This window comes from Pelodiscus sinensis, chromosome 11 (genome assembly GCF_052426305.1).
Source record: "Pelodiscus sinensis isolate ZL-2025 chromosome 11, ASM5242630v1, whole genome shotgun sequence".
In the NCBI taxonomy this organism is placed as follows: domain Eukaryota; kingdom Metazoa; phylum Chordata; order Testudines; family Trionychidae; genus Pelodiscus; species Pelodiscus sinensis.
Window position 1 is genome coordinate 44,254,513 of NC_143062.1, and position 26,620 is coordinate 44,281,132.

The 26,620-nt window shown below is 41.8% G+C and overlaps 1 protein-coding gene and 1 long non-coding RNA gene across 4 annotated transcripts in view; one reads left to right on the top strand and one right to left on the bottom strand.

The window, feature by feature from the left end:
* TAFA1 (TAFA chemokine like family member 1) overlaps positions 1-26,620 on the bottom strand; it is a 403,741-nt gene that overhangs the window by 125,377 nt on the left and 251,744 nt on the right. The gene's annotated exons all lie outside the window — the stretch shown is intronic.
* The window catches only part of LOC142830907 (uncharacterized), a 41,091-nt gene continuing 36,228 nt past the window's right edge, over positions 21,758-26,620 (top strand). Inside the window, exons 1-2 of one of the 3 annotated variants that reach the window (XR_012906441.2) lie at positions 21,758-21,987; positions 22,253-22,433. This is a non-coding gene — a long non-coding RNA (uncharacterized LOC142830907). Of the gene's footprint in view, positions 22,434-26,620 lie in introns of all 3 variants that reach the window. The other 2 variants (XR_012906442.2, XR_012906440.2) reach the window with 2 other exon arrangements.

A 26,620-nucleotide genomic window follows, 5' to 3' on the forward strand; every position in this document is an offset into this window, starting at 1 on the left:
CCATACAGGAACCCCCCCCTGCAACATCCATCTTGCTTGCCCCTCTAAGGTGCCTCAGAGCGCACAGGGCATAGAGAGCAATAAGATCAGCATAGTCTTTGATGACAGAGGCCCGGATATGCTGGGTGTTGTGACCCTGGATAACTGTAAACACAGATACAAGAGGGTGATCAAGCCAATAACCTGACCTAGAGGCTGCGAGAACTGCCCTTGGCTGGCACCTATATTGATATGATCACACACAGCCGTCCCTGGGAGGGGAATCTCCCGCTGAGAAAAGAATGCCCAGTACTCCCAAGCATAAATTAAGTTCACAACTCCCTTGTAAGAGCTGTCGTCACAAAGACGAACCAGAACAATTTGGCACCATAGATAAGAAAGAGAATACGTGACCCCATGAGTATAAAGATGGGTCCAGCAGCACACTCACTCTGAGCGTCAATCTACCATCTACCTGCTGGTCGGGTTAGGTGATTGCCTCCCGAAGTCCGCCTGGGGACGCCCAGCCTCATATTTGTCTTTCCCAGGGAACTGACTGACCGGTCTTGGCCTGACACGCTGGAATCGAGAGACGCAGAAGGGGGTAAAAAGTGTACCCGTATGTGTCCTTTTGTTTTAGTGCATGCATAGAATAGAGCTCTTTAAATATTAAGCTGTCACTTGGTACCATTACTTTCTATCTTCCTTTTTCCTTTGTAACCATTTTAAGATCTGTACTTGCTAGCAGTTAAGAAGTAGAACAATAGCCACTGTAACCATATGCTTTATAAGCCTCTTTAATAAACCTGTAACTGTTTAAGCTTTAACCTGACTCCTCCTGTTGCTGTAACAGAACCAGACACAATTAAAAGAACTCCAGCTGATCATAGGGGAAGACGCAGGCAGAGCTGGGCGTTTGAGTTTTGTCTCCTCCACGAGATAGACCCTTGGGGCACCCGTCAGCCTTCCCTAGGCTGCCCGCTGTGAAGGGACCCCGTCCTAGCAGTTGAAGACTCGGGTGCATGGTAGAATTCACACACACACACACACCACTCACTACCCCGACCATCGGCTGACACCATGCCATTTTCCTAGTGACTTGTATTCTTCTCTTATTTATTACTTTCCTGCTGTCCCTCTAATTCATTTCAATCTTTAGAATTGGCCAACAATTGTTCCTGAATATTGACCTCTCTTGGAGCTGTTTTCTGAAAAGCCAGATTATGCCGTAAATAGTTGCTATAAATACAAAATTGAGTACTTACCCACATATCCATTTTAGAGTCACCAGTTCTATTAAAGTAAGAGAAACCTATTTTCAAGCCACCAAATGGACATTATTATTACAGCTTTCATTCCACAATGGGCTGCATTATGTTTGTTCAACTGAGCAAGTAGGAGGAGATAAGAAGAGGGTAATCAATAAAGTGCCAATGGGATATTATCTACTTTTACTTAAAAAAACCAAACAAGAGCCTGAATGTGATTCCGTTTTCACAATGCTTTTCTTTGAAAAATCAAAAGAAAAGGAATGGGAGATATTTGAAATATCATGTGTTGAGTTGGGCAGGATTTATTCGGTTTTAAATGGAGTATTTCTAATGCCAATTGAAGTGTGTAAGCAAGCATACATAACATATAGCTCAAACTTAGGTATCTAATGGGAACCTAAAATCTTTAAAATTGTAAGATGTAGATTAATTTCATATTTTTCTTAGAGAGTCCCTACGGGTATAAAAAATCTGTGCAGTATAGCCAATAGTTGGATGTATCTACCAGGAAGAGTGCTCTTCCTTCCTTTGCTATTTGTTAGGAAATAAGAAGACACTAAGTGGATATCTTCTCTATATCTAAAAATCATCACGGGCTCTAGTAATTTGTATAGGACATTGTTGCTCAAATAACCTTCATAATGTCATCTGGCATATTATGACATTTACATGTGATTTGCAAGCTGGTTAAGAAACTGAATACCCAGATCATTTTCCTGAAGAAAATGTCAGGTTTTGCAATAGCCCTGGGTCACCCAGTGAATACTAAATTTACAAATGTCCAGTTTTCTTACTCCCTCCCACAAATGTAATGGCTGAAGTGTTGATCTAAGGTAAAGAAAAAGGGGGTGGGGAAAATAGAGGAGATTTCATGTTAAGGATGTACTGCACACTGCCAAATCAAGAAGGAGGTGGAACATAAGACATTTCCAGAACAAACAATAGAAATGTCCAAAACATAAGAGACTGAGGGGAGATCTGAAACAGTTGAGTGCAAATCAACTGTTCTCCATGTCCACTGAACGTATGACAAGTAGTAGTGGGCTTAATCTGCAGCAAGGGAGATTTAAGTTGGATGTTAGGGTAAAAATTACAACACTACAGGGAGTTAAGTTCTGGAACAGATTTCCAAGGGAGATTATAGAATCTCCGTCACTAGAGGCTTTTAAGAACAGGCTGGACAAACACTTGTCAGGAATGGTCCTACCTTTAGAAGCTGGTCTTGATGACCTCTTAGGGTTCCGTCTAGTTCAGGAGTCTCAAACTCATGGCTCACAGATGATCCCCTGTGGAACAGCTGCACAATCCAGCCTGGGAGTACCAGCATACCCAGTGAGGGAGAGGGGGGAGGACTATATATTTCCAACCCTCAAACCCCACCCTGTCCTGCCAATGCTCTCCCCCCTACCTCATTACATCCCATTCCCCAGGGATATGGCCTAGGAGATTAGTGGGGGGCCTGACACAGGGCAGCGGTTGGGCTCCTCCACATTCCCCACAGTGACTCTGCCTCCTGTAGCCTACAAGTCTATATACTTTCCTATTTTATCCCTTTTACTATATTTTAGCAATGCTAGTAATGCAAGGCCTGCAAGACTTATCCTGTATGAGCTGGCTTTAGCAGTAGCATAGTGTGATGAGTAAGGATTAACATCTTTCAGAAATTAAACTAAAGATCCTTAATATCTCTTTAGAAATTGTGAAAGGCTTTGTGGCTAAATCTTCAGTTGGGTTAGTACACAGGTAGGGTAAGATATGTGACTCAGCACCCTGAGAGACCTAAAATGGGTCAAAAATGGCAAGACCCAGCTAAACTGACATCCCGATCAAGGAAACAGAATGCCTTGCACATAATTGCAGGTTCCCGCTTTTCCCACATCAGCAAGCAGGTCAAAAAAGGGCATCAGATGATATTATTCATGTATATTCAAAGATGTCCCAATATGACCAATCAAGTATGTGTACCCACAAAATCTCAGGGTGTGGAAATCGTTTATGGCCATTAAAGGTTGGGTGTTAATGATGCAGAGACCCATAAAAAGCTATGGCAGTAGTTGACATACAGGAAATCTTCCTCATCAAGCATCTCCTTCCTTCATATCAAAGCTCTTTGCTTCACTTTACTTATTCTTTCTAAGTCTCTTTACTTCCAAGTTTTCCATACTTCACCTTTACCAAAAATCCAAGTCCCACAAGTGGAGGGAGGCTGGCCATTCCACACTCAGTCTTCTGGGAAAAGGATATGTAAGTAAGGTATTATACCAGGTAACTTACTCTGTATACTTAATTAAGTACAATTATATAACCAAACTTTGTTAATGCCACCCTCAGGTGTGATTGAATTAATCTGTGTGATCAGAGCTGTGTGCTTTGTTTTGTTTGCCATCTTAATACCTGTCATAATAAACATTGTTTTAATTTGGTACTGTCCTCGTTGTGAGCATGGCTGTTGTTGTGGTCCCCCAGATCCACCTCCAGAAATAGAGCTTTATAGCCCTCAACCTTTGTGACCTGGGGAAGGAGGACAAAACCTAGAACCTTCTAGTCAGACTGGCGAGCCAGACCCACATAAATTATATTATATTTCACTCTCCAAGCCCCATTTTCTGTAGCCCCCACTGCCACAGGGAGGGATGGCCTGTGGGAAATGAGTCTAAGACCCCTGGTCTAAATTTACATTTCTATGTTTATGGTACTTCCGTGTTATGGTACTTCCGTACATCAGTTTCCATCAACTAAGATTATGGTACCTACGTGTTAATGCGTGAATTAACTAAAAAGCTAGCTGAGGAGTTACTTACATTTTCTCCATAGTTTTGTATTTCTGCTCAATTCTTTTCCACTGTCTCTTTGCAGACCTTAGTTTAAAGTGTTAACATGTCAGAGAGTTGAATTTATTTTTCTTCAGCATTTGACAGTCATTCTCTTTATTTGCACGTCAGTCATTATCTTTGTCTTTTCCTAATTTTATCCAGTTCTGATAGCTCTGAGCAGCGGAGTGTTGGTTCATACTCAAAGGTCACTTGGCTAGGCAGAGAATTTATACCAATCTAACCTAATTTTTGGAGAAATTATTTTATACTAATTTATACCAACATATTCAAGTAGTTAGTTCAGGCAATATACCAAGTAGTACCATAGTATTACCATAAGTACAGCCAGTCCCCGACTTACAAATAGATTATGTTCCAAACACCTGGTTGTAACTCGATTTGTTCATAAATCGGAAATACATGCTTTTATATACAGCCGTGCTGTTCGTAATTGCAGATGGTGTGTTCATAAGTCGGGGGACCAGCTGTAATGGTGTTAATGGGAGGTTGGTCGTAAGTGTGGATGGTCATAAGTCGATGCGTTTGTAAGTCAGGGACTGGCTGTATACTTCTGCTTGTGAAACCACAACTTTCAGTTGCAATTTATTTTTCTTTCTTTCTTCACAGCTTTCAAATATTACCACCCATTGATTTATATATAGTGAATTCAACTCCTATTCAAGTCAATATCTAATCTGTCCATTGAAATCAGTGGGGGGTTGGATAAGATCCTACAATCACTGTAACTGTAGTTGTCTCTTTGTGTTAGAAGTAGCTTAGATCATTGCCATTGTACCTTATCACATTTTGCAGTGAGTTAGCCTTCAGCTTTGTGGGTTGTTTTATCGCTTCACGTGAAGTCAAGGTTAGAGCTTGACATGTTTCTAATGTTACTTCTCCACATAGAACAAGTAGGAGAACACAACAGTGGAATCCTTTGAGCAGAAAGGGATCTTGCTCTTTGTGATACTGTTCAGCCTTTCTTGCATTCAGTCTTGATCCCTCTCTTCACCTTGTTTGTCTGGTTTAGAATCCTGGGACAATTTGGATCAGATACACATGAATAACTTGTAATTCCTTTCCTTGTTTGGTCAGCTGCATTGATATAAGCCTTTTGACTAGTCTCCCTATGTCACGATTCCTTATTTTCAATGTTCAATTCTATATCTATTTTATTTCATCAAAGACAAATAGTGTCATCTACGACTATGTGATGAGTCAGCAACTCAGTTTATTTCAAGGTCCCTTTCTTGACAAACAAGTTCTTCAAAGAGGTTTCCCAGGAGAAAACAATGCATTTTAGTGACAATGCCTCCCTATGCCTTTCAAAGTTTCAATTTGATCTCTTTGTTCTGGTTCTTAAGCTTATATATCACTGTCTGTGCGTTTTGGAATTCTCACAGCTTTATTCTGTTCTTTACTCTTTCGGTGCTACTAGCACTTATTTCTAGTAACTCCTTTCCACAGTCTGTCGGTGACTTTTATTCTAGAAGATTCAACAGTCTTCTTTAAAATTACAATATTTGCAGCCTATTCGATATTGTGCATGATACAGTAATCAAATGAATTTACATAATGAAGAAATCCATATTCACATAATTATGATATCATGCATGATGAATAAAACCCTGTAGTCCTTTCTGCAGCAATGAAATCAATGCAATTTTTGCCTCATTCAGGATTGAATAAAGACATCAAGATTTTGTCGGCTATCACCAAGAGATCCTTTCTGTGTTAGAAATAGGGCACAAAATATAATATTCTCCAGTTGTAAATAGCAAGTATCTTATATTTTGACATATTACAATGTTTGCCATTTACAGCTTTTTATCTAGCTGTTTTATCATTTTTGAGATTATTAACAAAATATAACACTTTGCCTAATAATATGCTAGTACTTTTCCTTTTATTTTCATATTCAGTAGTCGGATCCTGAATATATATGGACTGCATGCAAGTGAATTATTTGCTTTATTCTATTACTTAACAGGTTGTTCGAGAATACACTTAAACAGTAAAATCCATATGAGTGTAGACAGATGCAGGTATAGACACACACAATATATAAACCCACTTCTCTATTTAAACTTTTAAATCTGTAGCTCAGTTCCAACTATCTCATGAAGCGAAACACACTCCAGGCTTCAGATAAATTTTACAGGACATCTTAAAAGGCTTTACACTAGGAGGTAAAATTATTGTTATTAAATTCTCAACCGATGACATGGTATCCCAGACATCGAGTATAAAAAGACAGACTGGGCTTTTGTGACATTTAACTCGCTGAACAGAGGGAAAGTGGATTTTCCCTCTTGAAGGATACTTCCCTACAGCATAATGCCCATAATGGAATTAATAAAGCTGGAGATTTTATTCTCTACCAAACTAAGTGATAAAGAGAAGTACTCTGGGAATTTCCCCCTTTAGATTAAATATTTGAGTGGTGAATGTTTGAGACAATCATTTTCAGTTCTGAAATTACCTTGCTATTTCAAGGACAGGAAGAATGTATTCTGTATTACAATTAAGACAGGAAAATCTTATTTTTAAACAGAACTTCATGCTTAAAACACAAGAAAATTGATTTTAAAATGTGGCCCATCTTTTTAAGTTAAATTTAGCCAGTATTAGCCACTCCTTGGAGCCATCTACAAACTTCTCTCTCCTTGAAAAACCAACAAATGGTCCTGTAACACTTTAGAGACTATTTGTTGTTGGGGTTAGTCTCTAAGATGCTGCAGGGCCATCTGTTATTTAATTTTTTGCAGTTAGGGTGTGTCTACACAGCATAGTTATTTTGAAATATCTGGCATTATTTCAAAATAGCAATGTGAGCGTCTACACAGCAATTCCATCATTTTGAAATAATTTCGAAATAACGGACAGTTTATTTTGAAATCTGTAAACATCATTCCACAAGGAATAATGTTGAATAATGTTTATTCCAAAATAGCTATTTTGATAGAGCACTAGTGTGGATGCTCCATTGCTGCTATTTCAAAATAGCCATTCAAAGTAATTACTCCCCAGTGCCTCCTGGGGCTCTAATTCAAGGTAGCATGTCCACATTAGGGAATCCTGCCTTAGACTAATTTTGAGGCTTCCCTGTAGTGTAGATGAGCTATTTTGCAATAAGCTATTTCAGAAAAAAAATTGAAACAGTTTATTTTGAAATAAGCATGCTGTGTAGACCTACCATTACAGATTAACACGGCTACCCCTCTGAGATCTCTCTCCTTGGAACAGCATTGTCCCTATTGAGGACAATGGAGAAAGGCATCATTTTATGACTAAATAGCCCAGGAGGACTATTTGTAATAAGCAGCTTGATTTGTGTATTCTGTTGCTGGACAAACATACACACTTTCTAACACCACTGTGCATGGGACCATTTCTCTCATATTCCCAAAAGAGCTATCTGAAGCAGGTGCATAACTTGGTAGAAATTACAGCCCTTGATGCAAATTTCAGATGCAATGAATCTTTCAAGTGTGCATATTATAGCTTTCCCATGCCTGTGAAATAGAGCCTCTATATTTATGGCCATAAAACATGTTCAAGTGTTTCAGATGCTTGCACCTGTATTGCAAATTCTCCTGAGCAGATACAATTTTCCGCCACATAGGTCTACCAGTGATATCAATGGGAACAAGCTCACTGGAGGACCACATGTCTCTTTTGTAGCAACTTTTGCAAGCTTGAAAATGTATTTTCATTCTGCATTGGAACAAAACTAAAGCCTATTCACTGGATTGGGTCATAGGAGACCCAGTGGTAGTTCTACCCTGCCTTATTCAGAGCAGGATGTTAATATTTCAGATCATACAAAGTTGGTAGAGCACGGAGTTACAGTGTCTCCTATCCCCGGCTAGTACCCTAACCTCCAGGCTCTACCGTCTGCCTGCCTCAGATTCAGAATCGTTTCGGAAGTAGGTTTTGCAGCAACAATCAAACAAACCAGCATCATTCTCCAAAATGAAATTGATGAAACTCTTCCCACTGCCTCTAGTTATCCATGAAAAATTACCATTGTTGGGTATCATAGAGTTTCATGGAAACTAAAATGTCAAGGGTAAGAGTAGGATTTCCAGAAGCCATGGTATAAATTTGCTTCCATTAAAGTCAATGATAAAAGTCCCTTTGACTTCAACAGGAGCAGAGCTAAACTAATGAATGCATGTCAAACTTCCATCCCAAAGCATTAACTTTCAACGTTCTTATGGCACTATACTTTTCTCCTCTAGTGTCAATTTCAGTTAAGCTTTCTGAGTGACTGTGAATTTTACTACCGATGTATTGCACAGACTATGGACCAATCGCATAGAGGTTTACTCGTGGAAGTTGCTCTTCTACTCTTAAGGATTCTTTGATATAAGAACATAAGGGCAGCCATATTGGGTCAGACCAAAAGTCCATCCAGACCATTATTCTGTCTGCCTACAGTGGCCAATGCCAGATGCCCCAGAGGGAGGGAACACCAGAGGGAATCTTCAAACAATTCCTATCCTGTCACCCATTCCCAGCCTCTGGCAGAGGCTAGGGACACCATTCCTACCCATCCTGGATAATAGCCATTGATGGACCTAATCACCATGAATGTATCCAGTTTTTTTTTTTTGAACCCTGTTAAAGTCCTGTTCTTCACAACCTCCTCTGGCAAGGAGTTCCACAGGTTGACTGTGTGCTGTGCGAAGAAAAACTCCAGTGGCAGTACTAGTTAGAATAAGGCCTACTCACATGAGCAGGGATTTGCAGGACTGGGGTCTAGTTTATTGATTTCTTAACCAAGTATGTATTGTATATTTTCTCTATGAAGCCCACTAATGAAGGGAGGCAAAGGGGCACCTGCTCTGGAGCCCAGTGATCCAAAAGGGTCCAGGGCTCCTGGCTGCTGCTACCCTTTAAATCACTTCTAGAGCCCCATGCTGCATGCTCCTGGCAGGCTTTGTGGACTGCCTGGGGTAGGTGTGGCATATTCTGGGTGGCACTGAAGGCAGACTGGGGGAGGCTAGCCGCAGCCCTGCCCCTTCAGTGGCTGTGGAGACAGTCCCTCCCCCGCCTTGCCTAGAGGCTCAGCTCGCTACACACACACACACACACACACACACACACACACACACACACACACACGTTTCGGTGAGGCTTCTGAGCTGTTTTCACTCTTTGTGGAAAATTGATTATGGTTGCTTCGGTAGAGATGGTAGAGAAATTCTGTCTGCTTTTAGTATTAAAGCTACTTTTTCTCTGTGGGATTTTTAACAGGCAGAGAATAAAAACACTTAGATGCCTTTTAAAAGAAAAGGACAAGAAACTGGAGAGAAGACATCAGAGACAAAGTAAACACCCCAGTTTGTTGGATGTGTCATCTTCTGATATGCCAACTAAGAGAAGCATGCAATCGATTTGATTGGCATTTTGACTGGAGAAAGAAAATCTCATCTCTCCTCACCCGCATTAAAATTCCTTCTCCAGGGAAAGGAGAAGATAGGGAAGTAGATGAAAAGCAAAGGACTAATGTTTTCCTACCGGGGAATAGGGTTTCCAGTTTTGGTTGGATATATTCCTGGAGGTCTCATTACAGATAAAAGTCGTTAAATAAAGACCAATCCTAGAGGCTCCAGGAGAATCCTGGAGGGTTGACAATTGTACTTGGGAATCTACTGGGCTAAAAAAGGCCCTATTGTTCACGGGGGCAAAAAGATATGGTAGCTCAGAATAGTGCACAGCAGCACAGAGCAGAAGACGTTTTTATTTTGTGCAAAGAGAGTGCTGCAAAGAAGAAAAGAGAGAGAGAGAGAGATGGTGCAGTACTAGGTGTATCTTGCACAGCCCCGGCCCTGAACACACAGGGGGTATGTCTACACTACCCTCCTAATTCGAACTAGGAGGGTAATGTAGGCATACCGCACTTGCAAATGAAGCCCGGGATTTGAATTTCCCGGGCTTCATTTGCATAAGCCGGGCGCCGCCATTTTTAAATCCCGGATGGTTCGAACCCTGTGCCGCGCGGCTACGCGCAGCACGAACTAGGTAGTTCGAACTAGGCTTCCTAGTTCGAACTACCGTTACTCCTCATTCCACGAGGAGTAACGGTAGTTCGAACTAGGAAGCCTAGTCCGAACTACCTAGTTCGTGCTGCATGTAGCCGCGCGGCACGGGGTTCAAACCAGCCAGGATTTAAAAATGGCGGCGCCCGGCTTATGCAAATGAAGCCCGGGAAATTCAAATCCCGGGTTTCATTTGCAAGTGCGGTATGCCTACATTACCCCACTAGTTCGAACTAGCGGGGTAGTGTAGACATAGGGAGAACACTACTAAAGAATCAAAAGGAAGTCCGTGAAGAATGACCAGTGGATCCCATAGTGGAAGTAAATCTTTAAGATACAGAGGTTGGACCTCCCTGGTCTGGCACCCTTGGGACCTGACTGATCCTAGATGATGGATTTCACCAGACCAAGAGAGATCATTATTTTTGGCCTTGCTGCTACCAGCTGCCCCCCAACCCTAGGCTGGCTGGCTCCCGCCTCTGTCACCAGCTCCTGCCCCCACATCCTGCTGGCCCTTCCAGGATTCCTGGCCCAGCTGGGCAGCCCCACTGCTGCCTGCCGGGCTCCTCTCTCCACCAGGCAGTCCCTCTGCCAGGCTTCCAGCCCCACTGGCAGCTCACTGCTCTGCCAGCCGTCAACCCTCCACTTGGACTCTGGTCCTGGGACCTCCGTGGTCTATGCTGACAGACCAGAGTCCTCACTTAGAGAGGTTCAGCCTCTATTCAGACCTTCCAGGTACCATATACTCTGCTAACTGTACATAACTAGAGGACAAAGGATCTATAAGCAGTAGAACACAGGTTGCCTGGGAGAAAAGATTTTGAGATATCCACACTTAAGTGGCTCTACACAAGGGACGCTTAATTCTAATAGAGCCTGAACAGAGGCTAATCTAGTTTGACAGAATGTTTTAAGTGATTAGAAAACTCTCAAAGTCATCTGTAGTAACCTAATGATGTTTGGTAGGAGATCCATGCTGTTATTCTCTAGTTTCACCCTGCTAGTGGCCCAGTGTAGCCAGGACAAAATAGAAAGTGGATTTATACAGCTCTTGTCGCATTCTTTCAGGGGACATACTAAACAAATCACAAAAATTGGACTGATGATTAAAAGCTAATTTAAATCAAATACATTTTTTGCCTAGAAAGCAAGGTACATGTTTTTTTCCCTGCATTCTATAAAACAAAAGTTATAGCATACAATTCTTTGTAACTACATCAGGGTGAAACTGACGGCGAAGTTCCATAGCCACCTACTTTGCAACTAGGGCCACACATGCAAAGGACAGCCCTCTGTGTGACTGTGACCAGAAAACACAATTAAATCTGTACTCGGTCAATGATCTTGCTGTATTTTAAGTCGTAGTGGAATTAATTACACAACCAAAAAAAAAGAGTTAAAATGTTTCTATAAGGCCTTAGTCATGATTAACGGAAACTTTCGTCTTACGCCCTATCTCTCCATGAGAGATTCACAGATGTACCCACTTTTTCCAGTCCTCCTCCCTATTATAGAAGTTATGCAGTTCAGGGAACATAGACCATAAGAACATAAGAACATAAGAACGGCCGTACTGTGTCAGACCAAAGGTCCATCTAGCCCAGTATCCTGTCTGTCGACAGCGGCCAGCACCAGGTGCCCCAGACAGGGTGGACCGAAGACAATGATCAAGCGATTTGTCTTCTGCCATCCCCCTCCAGACCATGTGGTCTTTGTGTTCGATCACAAGTAGCTCAAGCCATTCAAAGAACTAAGTATCAGCTCATCTCAGAAAATTGTTCACAATTTACAGCAACAGAATTCACACTTTTCTCCCTTCAGATTTGCTAAGCAATGCATATGAGGAAACTGATTAGCTCCTGGATAGAGTTCAAATTTCAAAATGTTGATTGTTTTGTTGACACTGAAATTTGCACAAATGACGGATGGGCATGAGTGAGTGAGAGAGAGAGAGAAGCATAAGCATTTTCAAATCTTTCCCTACTCATGAACAGGAGAGCTGATAGACACACCGGGTCCCACTCTGTGCTTGGAGAATGGGGGCACGTCTAGACTACATGGCTCCGTCGATGGAGCCATGTAGATTTGTTTACTCGGCAAAGGGAAATGAAGCAGCGATTTAAATAATCGCCGCTTCATTTAAATTAAAATGGCTGCCGCGCTGTGCCGATCAGCTGTTTGGCAGCACAGCACTGTAGTCTGGACACTCCACGGTTGACATCAAAGGCATTTGTCGACCTCCCCGGTAAACCTCATCTCACAAGGCATAACGAGGAGGTCGACAAATGCCTTTGATGTCGACCGCGGAGCATCCAGGCTACAGAGCTGTGCCACCAAACAGCTGATCGGCTCAGCGTGGCAGCCATTTTAATTTAAATGTAGCGGTGATTATTTAAATCCCTGCTTCATTTTCCTTTGCCTACAACCCTAATCTACATGGCTCTATCGACGGAACCATGTAGTCTAGACATGCCCTGGGTGGGGCCTCAGGTGGAAGGGGCAGGGCTGGGGGCAGCCAGTCCTCAGCACTGCCTGGACCGTGGCACAGCCTCTCCCAATCCCTCCCATCTCCCCAGGCAGCCCTCAAGTTGCAACAGAGGCAATTTAAAGGGCTTGCCGCTGCTGCAGTGACAGTGGAGGAGGCTGGGATCCCTGGACCCTTTTGAATGGACAAGTCTTGGGGCAGTTGTTCTTTTTGCAGCCCCCCCAACTCCCCATTGGTGGGCCTGCTCATGAACATTATACAGGCAGAGAGAGAGAGCCCTAAATACATTGAGCAAGTAATGTGCAAGTTATGTACAAAGTTCTCCTGGGTTAAGCAAAATCAGTGATTGGAAACGTTTGTAAAATCGATGGCTATCTTAGGATGCATTTAGCTGGGAAGGATGTATGCATAGGAGTAATAGGTCCAAAACAGTTCAAACCTGGAGTCTGACTCTGCAACCCTTAGGCACATGAATTGTCCAACTGTGTAAGTGTGGAGAAATCATGTGAGTAATGGCTGTCAGACTGGGCCCGCCTTTTGAGTTCTGGTGGATGTATGAAAACATAGTAGACAGAATTTAGAAGTCCCTCCCAAGGCATGTCTTTGAAGAATTATAATGAATATTTGTATGCTACCAGACAAACCGAGAGACAGGGACAGAGCTGTGCCAAGGATATCTGCTCCCCTTAGAAAGGCCAACAGAAATTACAACACTAATAACAGAGCAGACAGGCTAAAAGCAAGCTACATAAAAGCATGACAAACCCTGGATCCACCTTTGATGCTTGGTTTGCATAGGTGGGCACCGGTGTTCCCTCTACGCTGTGCGGCAGCACAGCTTCAAAGGTGATTAATAAGCCCCGCCCAGACAGCCTCTAACTGGGCAGGACTGATTAATCACCTGTGAAGCTGTGCTGCCCTGCAGCTTAGAGGGAACGGTGGTGGGTACCCTTCTCGAGTGCAATATATGGAATGACATATCCATGCTCTCTAGTTCTGACCCTTCTGGCATCTCAGTCTTTTTCTCTGTACAGGCTACAAACATCTACACACATACACGAAAGCTCAGCTGCAGCCTCTCAGGAGAGCAGGCAAGAGGCACAGGCGGTGGCAAGCGGTGCGAGAGCTGGCCGGAGGACTCCGGAGGTGCAGGGCATGGTTGCACAGCCAGTGGCTGGAGAGAAGCAGTGCTTTGAAGGGGAAAATGCCAGCTGCCGGATACATAGCCCCCCCCCCGCCCCACACACACACATTGCTCCTCCAGAGTCCTCTGGCCCATCCTCGCAGCACTGGCTGCCTCCTGGTAAGAGGGAGCTAGATACAACCGAGACAGGAGACAGTGCCTGTGCCGAGATTCCAGAGAAGGGATGGCAGCCGGAGGGTATGCAGAATTCCCATCAGAATCTTTACCAACCTTCTTATCCTCGTCTAACTAATCCTACCTTTCCTCAAACACCTGCATTCAAGGTTAAAAAAAACTATTTTCCATTGCAAACAAACAGTATTTCAGCTACATTATGGGTTAAATAGGCTTTTGTGGGATGGCCTGGGAACCTAACCACCTTTTATAACATTGTTTCTATGGAAAAATGTGTTCCAAACAGCTGACTTACAAACTGACTTTGGAACACAACTCATTTGTGAGTTGGGGATTTCCTGTATCTAGATAACAGGAGTGTAGATGGTGTGGAGGCAGCCATTCATGAACACAACCCCAGAATCCACGTTTACAACTGATTTTGCGGCTTCAAAGTTGGAGCGAAAGTGGGACACATTCCAGCTATTGGGATACAGATATTCAGAAATTATATCAATCTAGACAGAGTTGATAATTCCTTGTAGTTATGGTAACCCGTGTTACTTGCAATTGAAATGGAAATACAAAGCTATTTGATTAGAGGCAAGTAGCAATTTTTGAAAGTTATTGATTTAGAAACAACTTTTGTACTTATGTTCTAGCTGAAAACATGTCATTATGTCTATTACATTCTGACCACAGTGCCATCTACTTCTGATTTTCAATTCGTCTATTTATGTAAGTGCTTTAAATTTTTACTTACTCTCTCATTTTCGCCCCTGACCTGATGGGAATTATATATACACTAATGGAAAGTGGACAATTTCTATCAAAATGTTTGTTTCCACCACCCACCCTCCCACCCGCATTTGTAATCTTCTTTTATTATTCAGTTTATGAATTGCATTCCACTTTTATATGGCATGGATGCCAGGTTTTTTCCTGGTCACTTGAGATTATATTCTTTCCTCCAGATTCAGAATTAGTTGCAATTCAGTGCATTACTTTGGATTAATTCACATGTAGTACACAGGATACATGATGTGCCCAGTTCTCCCTTCACATGGATGTTTACACCATGGATGATTTACAGCAATATATATGAGCATAGAATCAGACCCTATAGAATTAATAGTTTACTATGAAGGAAATTTGCCAACATGCTATCAGAATTGACTGTTTTAGGGATGAGATATTATAGCTATTGGAATCTGTATTGCTTAAGGATACATGACATACGTGTATTGTTCTTTGGAACACCGTGAAAGACTATAAACTGCAAGAGCGGCAAGGAGTCCTGTGTCACCTTATAGACTAACTGAAGTGTAGGAGCATAAGCTTTCGTGGGCAAAGACCCACTTGGTCAGATACATGCATCTGACAAAGTGGGTCTTTGCCCATGAAAGCTTATGCTCCAACACTTCAGTTAGTCTATAAGGTGCTACAGGACTCCTTGCCGCTTTTGCAGATCCAGACTAACACGGCTACCTCTCTGATACTATAAACTGCAAAGTAATCAACATTTTAATGGTATCCTTAACCATGCATTCCAATTAAAACTGAACAAAATTGTTTACATGAAAATGTAATATATTTAGGCTGATCATTTTTATGCACATTAAAGGGGCACAGTACACTAAGGGAAACACATATCATACACAGAACCTGTGGAAAAAATATGGAATTACGTGAAAATAAACAAGATTCTAGCTCCTTCAGCACATTCAGGAGACAGTCTCTATAATCTTAGGACTGGAAGGGACCTCGAGAGGTCATCTAGGCCAATCCCTGCACTCACGGCAGGATTAAGTATTGTGTAGATCTTTCCTGACAAATGTTTGCCTAAGGAGGTTGTGGAATCTCCATCAATGGAGATTTTTACCAGCAGATTAGATTATTTATTCTAGTGGCTAACCACCTGGACAGGAAGTTTTTCCAAATGCCCAACCTAAATCTTCCTTGCTGAAATTTAAACCCAATGCTTCTTGACCTATTCTCAGAGGTTAAAAAGAACAATTCTTAACTTCTCCACCATGTAACAATCTTTAATATAGTTGAAAGCTAATATTGTTTCCCCTCTCAGGCTATGTCTATGCTGCACTCCTCTTCCGGAAAAAACTACACAAATTGCAAACCGCAATTTGCGTAGCTTTTTCCACTTCTTTTTTCGGAAGAGGCTTTTCCAACATTTGGCTCATCCACACAGGTCCAAATGTCAGGAAAAAACCCTTTTTTTGGAAAATCCCTTCTTCTTCATAAAAAGAGGTTTACAGGGATGCTGAAAAAGCATGTCTGTTCTTCCGAAAAAAACTCGGAAGAGCAGGTGCATTCCCTGGAAGCAGCAGAGTTTTTCCGGGATACCTCTGGTATCCCGGAAAAACTGCAGTGTAGACATACCCACAGCTTCCTCTTTTCAAGACTAAACAAACCCAGTTCATCCAGTTTTCCTCAATAGATGTTTTCTAGACCTTTAATCATTTTGTTGCTCTTTTCTGGACTTTCTCCTATTTATCCACATCTTTCCTAAAATATGGCACCCAGAACTAGCCACAATACTCCAGCTGAGGCCTAATCATTGTGGAGTACAGCAGAAGATCTAACTCAGGGGAGGGGCCTAAACAGGAAGGGGTGGGGCTACCCCACCCCCAGACCATGATTGGTCTGGGGATGGGGGATCCCCTTTGCCCCTCCTTCCCATTAGGCACCCATTCCCTGGAAGAGGCTTGGCATGCTCCCACACCCTCAAGCCAATCAGGGCCTGTGGGGGCGGGGGAGTGCGGGAAACCTCCTCCCACCCTGCGATGAGCACGTGACACCCTGAAGCGTCACACGCTACTCGCAGGGCCGGGGCAGAATGAAGGGAGCTTCATGCAGCTCCCCCACCCCTAGGCCCTGATTGGCCTGGGGGCAGGGGAGCACACGAAGCCTCCTCTGCTCCTCCCCTGCCCTGCGAGCAGAGTGCGGCGCCTCAAAGTGCCACGTGCTGCTCGCAGGGTGGGGGGAGGCTTTGCATGCTCCCCCACCCCCAGCCAATTAAGGCCTGGGGGCAGGGGAGCAGGAGGGCCTCTGCGGGCCGGATCCACCTGCTTGGCAAGCTGGATGCATCCCACGGAGGCCCTTTTGCCCACCCCGATCTAACTTCTTGTGTCTTATCTACAAACATGCCTGATAATACATCCCAGAATTATATTTGCTTCTTTTTTTTTTGGTGACCATGATACAGTGCTGACTCATAGTTAGCTTGTGATCCAGTATAACTCTTAGATCCCTTTTCAATGGTACTCCTTCCTAGGCAATGATTTCCCATGTTGTATATGTGCAACTGATTGATTCCTTCCTCAACCCAGCACTTGACATGAGTCCTTATTTAATTGCATCCTATTTACTTCAGACCATTTCTCCATTTTGACTAGATCATTTTCAATTTTAACTCTGTTCTCCAAATCACTTGCAACTCCTCCCGGCTTGGTATTATCTGCAAACTTAATAAGGGTATATAATGCCCAGTGAATATATTGAGAATAAACCCGCTAATGGGAGAGGAGGGACAAAAGGGGCAATTGCCCAGGGGCCTGGGTGATTCATAAGTGTCCAAAGCCCACAGGTAAGCGAAAAACATGGAGACTTGTGAGATGGGTCAAAAATGGGGTGAGGGGACCACTGGCTATAATAGCAGAGATAAAGAAGGGACAAGGCAGCAAAATCAAATCAGTATCTTAATTGTCTGTGTACAAATGCAAGTGGTATGGGGAATAAGCAGGAAGAACTTGAAGTGCTAGTAAATAAACATAACTCTGACATATTTGGTATCACAGGGTGTGTCTAGACTACATGGCTCTGTCGATGGAGCCATGTAAAGTAGTTTATTCGACATAGTCAATGAAGTGGGGATTTAAATAATCCCCGCTTCATTAAAATAAAAATGGCCGCCGCGCTGTGCCGACAATCAGCTGATCTGTTTCATGAGGCTTACAGGAGTGGTCTACAAAGGCTTCCCTTGTCGACTGATCCGTGTCTAGACTGCTACGCTGTGCCGGATCAGCTGAATGTCGGCACAGCGCGGCGGCCATTTTTATTTTAATGCAGAGGGGATTATTTAAATCCCTGCTTCATTGACTATGTTGAGTAAACTACTTTACATGGCTCCGTTGACGGAGCCATATAGTCTAGACACACCCACAGAGACTTGGTGGGTTAATACACATGATTGGAGTTTTAGTATAGGAGGGTACAGCTTACTCAGGAAAAAAAAGGGAGGAGGCGTTGTCCTATATATGAAAGATGTATAGACTTGGACTGAGGTAGAGATGGACCTAGTAGTCAGACTTGTTGAGAGTCTCTGGGTTAGGTTAAAAGGGGTAAAAAACAAGGGTGATGTCATGCTAGGGGTTTACTACAGACCACCTACCCAGGCAGAAGAGGTGGATGAGGCTTTCTTTAAACAACTAACAAAATCATTCAAACCACAGGACTTGGTGGTGATAGGAGACTTCAACTATCCAGTCATCTGTTGGGAAACTAACACAGCAGGGCACAGATTATCTAACAAGTTCTTGGAATGCCTTGGAAACAATTTTTTATTTCAGAAGGTTGAGAAAGCTACTGTAGGAAAGCTATTCTAGATTTGATTTTTACAAATAAGGAGGAACTGGTTGACGATTTGAAAGTGGAAGGCAGCTTTGGCAAAAGTAATCATGAAATCATAGAGTTCATGATTCTAAGGAATGGTAGAAGGGAGAACAGCAAAATAAAAATAATGGATTTCAGAAAAGCAGACTTTAGTAAACTCAGAGAGCTGGTAAGTAAGGTCCCATGGGAAGCGAGAATAAGAAAAAACAACTGAAGATACATGAGCAGTTTTTCTAAAGGAGTTTTTAAGGGCCCAAAGACAAACTATTCCACTGCATAGGAAAGATAGGAAGTATGGCAAGAGACCACCTTGGCTTAACCAAGATATCTTAAATGATTTCAAACTCAAAAAGCAGTCATATAAAAAGTGGAAACTAGGTCAAATTACAAAGGATGAATATAAGCAAATAACACAAGTATGTATGGGCAAAATTAGAAAGGCAAAGGCACAAAACAAGCTAGATCTAACCAGAGACATAAAGGGTAACAAGAAAACATTCTACAATTATATTAGAAGGAAGAGGAAGACCAAGGATAAGGAACTTATTATTAATAAACTAGGGAAATACAACCAAGATATGGCTGCTATAAGATGGGGGCATAACTGGCTGGATAACAATTCTCAGAGAGCATTTACTAAATGGTTCACAGTCATGCTGGAAGGGCAAAACAAATAGATTTCTGCAGGGGTCAGTTTTGGAACAAGTTCTGTTCAATATCTTCATCAACAATGAAGATATTGGCATAGAGAGTATGGTTATAAAGTTTTCATATGATATCAAGCTGGGAGGGGTTTCAAGTGCTTTGGAAGATGAAGTCATAGTTTTAAATGATCTGGATAAACTGGAGAAATGGTCTTAGGTAAATAGGATAAAATTTAAAACGGACTAATGCAAAGTACTCCACTTAGGAAGGAACAATCAATTTCACACATACAGAGTCATATGAGTCAACAGTGTGACACTGTTGTCAAAAAAGCAAATATGATTCTGGGATGCATTAACAGGAATATTGTGAGCAAGACGTGAGGAGTCATTCTTCTACTCTACTCTGCACTGATTAGGCCTCAACTGCAGTATTATGTCCAGTTCTGGGCACCACATTTCAAGAAAGATGTGAAGAAATTGGAGAGGGTCCAGAGAAGAGCAACTAAAATGATTAAAGGTCTAGAAAACATGAGCTAGGAGGGAAGACTGAAAGAATTGGGTTTGTTTAGTATGGAAAAGAGAAGACTGAGGGGGGACATGATAGTGGTTTTCAAGTGCCTAAAGCGGTATTACAAGGAGGGAGAAAAATTGTTCTCCTTAACCTCTGATGAGAGGACAAGAATGAATGGGCTTAAATTGCAGGAAGGGAGGTTTAGGTTGGACATAAGGAAAAACTTCCTGTCAGGGTGGTTAAACACTGGAATAAATTGCCTAGGGAGGTTGTGGAATCTCCATCATTGGATTTACTTAAGAGCAGGTTAGACAAACATCTATCAGGGATGATCTAGATGGTGCTTGATCCTATTGTGAGGGAAAGGGACTGGACTTGATGACTTTGATCTCCCTTCCAGTTCTAGTATTCTATCATATAACACAATGATATATTATTGGGATGTAACCCCCACAAACTAGTGATTAGCACTTAAAGGAACTTAAAGTATGATTATTCCCTTTTCCCTATCTTTCTTCTGTTTCTTCTTCATTATTTTTGTCTCCCATCTTCCAGTACCTGATGAGTCAACAACAGACTTGTCACATACCTAAACCACAATTTTGCATTGGGATTGTCCAGTACAAAAAACTTCATCCATTACTGTCTGGTTGATATGAAGTGAATGAGACGACATGGGAGAGGAGGTTTGCATCAGAGGATCACAATACAGAATTAAAACTCTAGTCAGCCGGACCTCTTCCATCTATATGAGTGTACCGACTGGATCGCTATTTGTCTTGGATGGCTTAGAGACATCAAACCCGTGGGAGGGTTAGACTGGATAACCCGTGCATTCTCTTTTAACCCAATGGTGCTAAAACATTTTGTAAGACCCTGTCTCTGAACGTGTGAGAATTCCGCAATCTAGAAATTCTGCTGCATTGGGAGATGCAGGTAGTATTCAGACTTCTAGAGGAAACTTAACACCAAACTAATCTACATTTTAAAAAAATTTACTCCAAAGTCTGGAAACTTAAGAAGCAACCTGAAAATTGCTGAATTGGAGATTTTTTTATAACCAAGCTTTTTGCAGTATTTCTAATATGTAGTGAAGTATATAATTGTAAAATTCAGGATAATAAACACAGCACGATCCATTAAACCTGATGGATGGATGCACTTGTGTATCTCTTTTAAAGCTTCATGTTTAAAAAAAATGTTATCAAACAAAAACAACTGACAATATTGTCTTTGATTTCTACACTCCCATGAATGAACAAGTTGGGTTATTTATTTATTATCTCAATTTCTTTTCTGTTATTGTTATTACAGAAACGGCATTGTCTATTTCAAAGAAATAGATATTTGGCTTTAACCACTGCTAAATGGAGGTCTTTATGTATCTAGGTTACTATAGTTACAGCAGCATTATGGGTAACTTTTTCATTATAACTGCTGCATGTTTATATACAAACAGCTGAACTGCATTTTTCAACTTTAATCTAAGAATCCACAGGAACTGCTTTGATTTTAAATTTGCTGATCAAGCCGAAGACATTAAAAGTATAAGATCAGAGGGGGAAGATAACCATAATTCAACTCGCCACGCTAAAAATAAACAAGAACTTCAGGGGAAAAAATACCTGCTCTTTAGAAATCTTGAAAATAAACTGATACAAACTGGAGTGAGTCTGTAACCCACATGCCTCATTAAGAACTCTCTTTAAGAGATTGAAAGGGAAGGGAAAAGGACTGAAAGTGAGTTTTCAGGCCTGCCAACAGGGGGTGCAAAAGGGCCTAGAGTTGCTGGAGTCCCAGACTGTGGGCAGCCTGAGGAAAAATGTGCTGCTGAGGGCTGCCTAGCCCCAGCTCTGCCCCTTCAGCTTGAGGCCTCAATCCTTCCCAGGCTGCAGAGTAGGGCACCCTCTCCATCACCACCCTGCCTAGGGGCCTGGCGAGGTAGTTGGCCCCACTGTAGGTTGTGTCAGGGTCCCTGTTGCTAGGCAAATGAACAATGAACAGTCCACACTCAGAACTTTTGAAAAGTGGGTATGGACTGTTCATTGTTCATTTGCCTAGCAACAGGGAGCCTGACACAACCCACAGTGGGGCCAACTACCTCGCCAGGCCCCTAGGCAGGGTAGTTTTGGGCATGCTCCGTAGGTTCCCTGTAGCACAACTTGATTCCCCTGAGGGCAAGTAGTCAGGGTAGCCACTTTACAAGAGGAGAGGCCCTGTGCCCGGCATGGGTGGCAAGGAGCAGAGCCACTGGAGCAGAAAACAGGCTAAGTTTTGCTGCCCCATAGCTGAAGTACTTTTTCGGTAGGTTAGTGATGCTGTTAATCCTCCAGCAGGGAAGCCCTGGCCATGTTAATTACAGAAAAGAGAAATTGGGAAGGAAAGCTAATTTCTTGTATTTTAATTGTGTACTTTCAGTGTTATTTGATTTTAGCCAGTGTCCTAATTAAATTGTCTCAAAGAGCATGATTTACCAACTCTTCTCTTATTTAAATGTGATTTTGCTGTTCTCAGTTTTGTATTTTTCTTCTCTTTTTTTTTAATTTACATACTTTGACTGGTTGGCTAATTAGTTAGTTGCGTAGCTAAATGAGTGACTTTAACAGATGAGGAAAAAGAGTCCACATGGATTCCAGTTGGAGGTTTCTTCAAGCAAAAAGAGAGAAGATATTGCTTTGGTGCTCTTGACTCAGCAAATTGTATGGATTTTGGTGATCAAAGACTGTGTTACCCATCAAAGTAAGCTGTTGGGAAGTGAGTTACCTATGTTTCTTTGATTACTGACTAGTTTAGATTTAATTTGTTTCTTTTATTTATGTGTAACTGTACAGATAACAAGTTTCAGAGGGTTAGCTGTGTTTGTTTGTATCTGCAAAAACAATGAATCCTCCTACAGCACCTTAAAGGCTAAGAGATTTATTTGGGCATAAGCTTTCATGGGTCAAAACCTTTTTATTGGATCATCTGACAAAGCGGTTTTGATCCTTGAAAGCTTATGCCCAAATACGTCTATTAGTCTTTAAGGTGACACAGGATGCCTTGTTGTTTTTGTGAAGATGTGGATTTATAAAATACTTTCTGCAAGAAGGTTAAGTTATTGTGTTTCTTTATCATAAGATTTCCCAAATGTTGGTAATTAAGAATTAAGTTAATGCCTTTTGTTCTTTTGGACTTGGTGTGGGGAGATGAACCCTGTGCAAGTCTTTCTGAAAACACCAAATTACTGAATTCTCGGTCTCTGTGTGCTTTTTTATGAGAGTTGGGCTTTTTAGACACTGAAAAATGGGAGTAAAGGAAACTCCAGCACATTCAAAGGTTATACATGCATACCCCATATGATCAAATAAGGCCCCAGTTCAGCAAAATACTAAAATATGTACTCAACAATCTCCCTGTGATGAGGTGTCATTCACCTGCGGTGACTCCCCCCGGCCAAGTGCCTGTACCTGCATTCTTCACCACCTATAACAGGTTTGAGACTCACCACAGTGGCACCTCCTGCTGGTCACTCTAGTAATTAGCGCTGGCCCTTGCATAGCACACTCTTTGGCTGAGGTCTTGCCTGTCATCACTCTCCCCTCTGTTTGTCTCTCTTTGGATGCATATGTCTCTCCCGGGACTGCTCTGTCCTCTTTGGGACACTGACCTCTAGCAGTGCCCACTGCTCTTATCTCTTGCCCCCTTCCAGAGGCACACATCTAACAGTGTCCATCTCAATGCTCTCTGTAGTGTCCCTCAATCTGGTCCCTCTCTGGAATAGAGAGGTGCCCCCCAAGGCCTCCCTTTATGGAGGCAGCATCTTTGCCCTTACCTCAGAGCTTTATCTCGAAGTCCGAGAATATTCTGGTCTGCAATAAGCTCTTTACAGCCAGCTGTCCATGGAACTGCTCCTCTCTCAGCCAGCCAGTCACCCAGTTTGCACACTTTGAGCTCCCAAGAGGAACTAAGGGCTGCTTTGCTCTGCAGCTCCTTTTACATGGCCTCCCTCTCCCCTTATTGGCTGCAGCCACTCTAGCATGCTTGGAGGACCTCTCTAAAGCCTTTTCTGGGGCAAGAAGTGGCAAGAGCACAAGCCTGACTAGGGAGCGTCAGGTCCTAGACCACCCCATCACACTCCCATATTAGAGAGAAATTCAGATATGGATGAAAATGTTAGGCCTCAATCCTATTTCCTATTAACTCATGAGATGTTAATGGGCATATAATTTTGTTTCATTCTACTGACATCATAATGCTTTAAAATCTGTCAGATTATGAACATCTGAGCTCAATAAAAATTTACACTTAGGAAATAAAAGGTAATTATATATGTATTAAAAAATAACAGCTTCATCCAAAGTCAGTCCAGCCTATTGGCTGTGCATTTTTTTGAAGTGAAATCCCCCAAAGGGTGTGTCCCCCAGATTAGAATGTGGAGCTCTGCAGTCTTATTATCTTCTCTGACTCACAATAGTTGATGTTTGATGGAGGCAGATGGCTCAGACTGCAAAACTGACAAAAATGTGCTGTTTCTAGCACACGGATGCAGCTCAAGGCATCCTAGTGAAACAATGATTCCGCCAGTTGTAAAATTAATCTTGCCCTCAGAAACATCACACTGTGTCTAGTACAGTAAGCTGGAAACTTGGGAACTAAACAAGATTGCCAAAACCTTCACTTCAGAAACTGGTTATGGTTGATAAGAGACAACACTATTGTCCCATAAAAACATGATTTACAAAACCCAAGCATAAAAAGCAAGGAAATCAGAATAGCAAAAGCAGATCCCATCTTCCAATACCAACAAATAATATTCCTATTAAATATTAAGACATGCACATTTCATCATATCAAAATGACCTTAACTCTGGTCGAAAAAATAGTATGTTTGTTATCTTTATTTCAGTCCACCAACATTTGCTTTGAAGGTACGGGGTTAAATGGGAAACAGTTGCAATCTTAATTACGGTGAAGCTACTCATCATGTGTGCTATAGAGCTGGGAATGAAAACCAGGTCCATCAGCTCCAAAAATCCAGGGTGCTACACTTGAGCTAAAGGAATAGCTCTGAGTTTTCAGATCTGAATCCAGCTAGCCTTGAACTAACCTTGAATCAAGCATCAGGAGAGCTCATATTCAGGTTGACCCACATGCTCTGGATCAGACAATAGATGTTTAAATTTTACTACTACTACTTAGCTTCTGCACAATGTGCTTCAGATGGCATGTGACTAGGATTCATCCCTGAATTTCTTCTGCTGGTTGGGTCATGAGCTTCCCTGTCCCAGATACCAAGGGAAGTGTGACATGAACTCCGCTTCATGTTCTCCCTTGCCTATGTGATATGATTGTACACATATATGCACATGTAGAAGTCTTTGCAAGCTCTGAGTCTATAGGTTATTACAAAAAGAACTCAACCAACCAAAACACATCGCTATGTGACTTTGATCAAAGGAACCCAGCATTACCTCCTTTCTGCCCCTAAAACTCCCACTGAAGTCAAGAACAGTTTTGCACACTCAAAGAACACAAAACCAGCCCCAAATGGGATTCTTCACCTATTGAAATAGTGTAATTTTTCTGAGGGTATATCCCTGAATCTTCTAAAGAAGTCTGTTCCCTCTAATAAGTCTATTCTATGCATTCTACACACAGCTGTAAACCACAATGTACGGAATGTAAGGAACAACCTTCTATTTCATTGTATTCAATGGTTTTACTTTCCTTTCTACCATTTGCATTTAATTCCTCCAACTTTATGTACACAGAGTAAGATCACTTATTTAAAATAACACATTTTCAATATGTGCATTAGTGCTGCTTTAGGAACAAAATAGTCTTTACTCCTTCTAGATTAGTGTATCTCATTTAATTACAACTGGAAAGGTTAGAAACTTTTATCATGCGCACATATTCTCTGGGAATTATCTGACTCTAAAATATAATTAATCATCCTCTGTCATGCTTTTATTATACCCGCTGCTCTCTAGAGTCATTCCTTTATTTCTTCTTCATTCATATTCTTCTGACCTTCCTCTTCATTCTGTTACCACAGACCTCAGGTGAATTTCAGCCGACGGCTCAGAAATGACTGGATATTGTTAAACCCATTTGTCAACCATATTATCAGCTCACAAACATGAGATCTCTGCATATGCTTAGCATTTTCCATATATAGCAATCCAAGTATTAGCATGGATGGCATCTGTCAATGTTGACAAAAATTAAATTTTGAAACTACTGTAAATAATAAAGCAGTCATATAAAGATTATTTCTCTGGAGCATAAGCTACCAATAAACATGATTTGCATATTGTGCTTACAGCTGTTTCAACATGAGTTGTTTGCTGTGGTTCATTAAAATGATTTGATTTGTCAGATTCCAGGATAGTTGCAAGTTTCTGTGTAACAGCCCCTCTGTATTACCCTACTGAAGCCACCTTTCAAATGCTCAGAACTCTTCACATGTATGCAGGAAAAATGAGTTGTACTGCATAAAAAATATTAGAATCCAATCATTAGTCATGATTTTGGAGAAAGAGAAAAAGAGAGAGAAAGAGAGAGAGAGAGTGAGAGAGAGAGCACACATGTGTACCCTTTAAAGACATGTTCCTTGGTGTTACTCAATACAAATAGCCCAGGCAATGTCACTGTACAAAACAGAAAACAAACAACACACCATTCTAATGACAAGATCCAATTGGCCATTGAACTCATTGGTTCTACCAACTTTAATGAGAGAATTAAATTGGATCCCAATCCAGATGTCTTCCAGAACACTATGCTTGAAAGAAACAATCCATGCAGACTGTCGACCTAGACAAGAAATGCTTTGTACGCAGGAAGTAACTTATCCTAGAATCCAACTAAAACTAGAGCTGTGAAAATCATATTTTTTCCACATAAACATTTCTCCATTTCACCCAAGATTTAATGTCCACACTATTTCATTTGTCCAT